Source organism: Chanodichthys erythropterus, chromosome 3 (genome assembly GCF_024489055.1).
Source record: "Chanodichthys erythropterus isolate Z2021 chromosome 3, ASM2448905v1, whole genome shotgun sequence".
NCBI lineage: Eukaryota > Metazoa > Chordata > Actinopteri > Cypriniformes > Xenocyprididae > Chanodichthys > Chanodichthys erythropterus.
In genome coordinates, this window is record NC_090223.1 from 68454028 (window position 1) to 68457850 (window position 3823).

Sequence of the window (3823 nt, forward strand, 5' to 3'; positions counted from 1 at the left end):
GATAGATGATGGATGTTTGATGGATGTAGGGTAGATGTTTGATGAATGAATGTTGGATGGATGTAGGGTAGATGATGGCTGGATGGATGTAGGGTAGATGTTGGATGGATGGATGTTGGATGGATGTAGGGTAGATGATGGCTGGATGGATGGATGTTGACCAGATGTTGGATATATGGATGGATCTTGAATAGATGTTGGATATATGGATGGATGGATGGATCTTGAATAGATTTTGGATATATGGATGGATGGATGTTGAACAGATGTTGGATATATGGATGGATGGATGTTGACCAGATGTTGGATGGATGGATGGATGTTGACCAGATGTTGGATATATGGATGGATGGATGGATGTTGACCAGATGTTGGATATATGGATGGATGGATGGATGTTGAACAGATGTTGGATATATGGATGGATGGATGGATGGATGTTGAACAGATGTTGGATATATGGATGGATGTTGGATGGATATTGATATATTCTTATTTATTTTAATACATTTTTTTTATTTATTTTAGGGCCTGTTGGGTTTACATAAAAGTTCAGGCTGATGTTCAAACATTGAGTGCAGATTGTACAGACCTCTAGACATTAAATTAATAATTTGTTTTAATCATTTCATAAAAAGTTTATTGACAACTGTGTGGCATAAACTGTGTCATTACAATAAAATTGGTCATTTCAGTTTTGTCATAAAACTGTCTTTGAAGCAGTATGTCTTGTAATCTGTAAAGGCAGATGGAAAGTTTCACATATATAAATAATTACTCATTACAAAAATAACTATTTTAGTCCAAAATAAGGAAACTGGGAGTAATAATAAAGGCTGGTGTCAGCAGCTGCAGATAGTGACCTTGGGCCCCATTAACATATAAAAACTTGGTATGTATGTGTGTATGTGGGCAGACCCCACAAGTCGGCAATCCAGGCCCGTTTCAGAAAGGAGGTTAAGTGAAAACTCTGAGTATGTTAACCCTGAAATGAGGGAAACTCTGGGTTTTCTGTTTCAGAATGGGAGGTATGTCAAACCCGAGAAAGCAGGTTAAGTCAAGCCCGTTTCTGAAAGAGAGGTAACTTCTACTCAGAGTCAGTTACCATGGTAACTTACTCTGTGAACCTAACCTGGTCGGGAGCAGGTTTTCTTTGGTAAACCTAGAGTTTTCTTCGGTCTCCTCCCCCTTTTAAAAATGTAAGTGATGTTTAAATAGTTCATTCATTCATCCAATTTCAAGTACAAATATCTAAAAATTCTTAAATCAAGATGGATTTTCTATATAAGACAATGATATAATATATTTAGTATTTAGTCATTTAATATATAATATATAATGATATAATATATTTAGTCTTGTTTCCTGGAGGGATCTAATTTAGTATTTAGTTACCACTTGTAGTACACTTGAACCCATCTTTCATACACTTTTAAAACAGACTTATGATGTATTTCAAATATAAGATTGATATATAATGAATATATACAAAATGTATTTATAATTTATTGCCCACAACATTACGAATACATTTTGCATATATTTATCATATATTATTCTTATATTTTAAATAATTCATAAGTGTATTTCCTAAGTCTGAGTACATTTAAAGGTGTATGAAAGATGGGTTCAAGTGTACTGTATTTTTTTAAATACAGAGATATTATGTTAAAAGCACATTTTAGTTCAAATTCATGGTGCCTCAAAATAGCACAGTTGAGTACACTTAGATGTTCCTAAGATTATATTAAGAAGTACTGAAGTACAGCTTTTAGTATATTAAGTATAAAATAAGTGCACAGAAATAGAGCACTTTAAGTACATTATGGAAGTGTACTGTGTACTAAAATAAAGTGTATTTTACTGCACTTTTTTTTCACCTGGGGGAAAATGCACTTATAAATAGTACATTAGTAATATATTTGTAAGAAAATCAATGTCATTTAAACTTAGGATTATTATATAAAAGTCTACTAAGATTTAACTAATTTTAAACCATTGAAAGCACACTTTTAACAAATACACTAATAAAACTCCTCTGTATATTTTTGTGGTAGTATACTTTATTTCATTGCACAAAAAATCAATTTAAGTAGTAGTGGTATTTAGTATACTTTTCCAACTGCAGTGAAATACTACTGAAGTATATAAATTGAATTAGTGTATTTATAGTGTATAACTTTGACACTTTTATTTAGCACCAAAATAAAGAATGTAGCCTACTACAAATGTACTTGCTTGTATTTAAGTATTTTTTAATGCACTCAATACTTTTTTTTCTCCTGGGTGTTACTAAGTGCAAATTTACAGTAGTTCTGCCCACCAGTGTCACACCAGGTTAAAGTTAACACATGTTGTAGTGGCTGCAGTGGTGCAGGCAGTAGTGTGTTGTGTGCAGAGAATTAACTTGTGATGTGATTGACTGGGTTTGAATCCACCTTTTGCTGAGCTCGCTATTTTCTCTTTTCCCATCACATATCAAATCAATTTGAATCAAAATTTTCTAAAAGTGGAAGTAAATTGCTTAACGAGTGTTTAATAACGATAAAATCATTTACACTCTTATTATTGCATCCTACATTATTTTTTTCTTCTTCTTTTTTTCCATGTGGGATACCATGAACATTAATATTATTTCAATAACTTACAGTTCTTCCAGTTTTCACCTTTGATATTATAACAGTGATAAGAACTAAACTTGCATTGACTCAGAAGTATGCGGATGTCCTTTTGTCACGTGCTGTTGCCATGGTGAATCGTAATATCAGAGCTCCATTGATGATGTCTTGTCATAGTCGTGGTGCACGCGCTTAACTCAGAGTCAATCTACTCAGAGTCGACTGAACTAACTCAATTCAGCTGTTCTGAAACTGAAAACTCAGAGTTTCCCATCTCAGAGTAAGTCAACTCAGAGTTGGTTGAACCTCCTTATTGAAACGGGCCCCAGGAGTCTGCATGCTGTGAAGTTTGACGTTTACAACTGTGTGTTTGATCGCTCTAGACTCGACATCAGAGAACCAGAAAGTCTCTTTTAAGAGCGTCAACATCACAATTTTATTTGCTAAATAGGCAGCAACTAATGACCCTTCAAGACTTTACTTGTTGATTTAATTACAAATATGTGAAAGATTTCATTTTTAATTTTACTGAACCTTTAAGCAATATTTTTTGGTATTGAATAAACTACATTTATACTTGAAATTCTGCTTATTTTACTTGATTACTGATTCTTGAAAGATAAATTGTGTTTCAGTTTGGACGGACACATGAATGAACTCATACAACTTTTTTTAAACATGTTTCTTTGTATCTTATTTGTCACGGTTTATATTTCAATACAAAGATTATCTTGTAAAACAGTCTATGCATTTCTGTGATTGTAGACAATGCAGCGTGTGAACAGGACCTTTATTTTGGAGTGACGACATGTCGTCATAAGACTGCGCCGCGCTCCTGCATCTGCTGAGATTCTGCTGAAGAAAGGTTAGTTTTAAGAATTTAAGCTGTTTTAACCGATAGGAACAGTTCAATGATTTATAGTTGTTACCGTTTTTAAAGCGATGTGAAATGAATTTATTTACTATTTAATGCAACATTGTGATTCTTTATCTAACTGTAATGAAGGATATTTGTGTGAGTAAAGCTCATATCCACTGATGAGAAACTGTAAACCTGCGTCTCATTTCTCTCTATCATAAATCAGTTTATCATGAACTCGAGTTCAGTCTCTGTCGAGTAATGATGGAGAAACTTTACTTTTCAACTCCCGAGTCAATTGAATCAAACACTTTGAGAAATGATTCAGTGAATCGCGACACGTGCT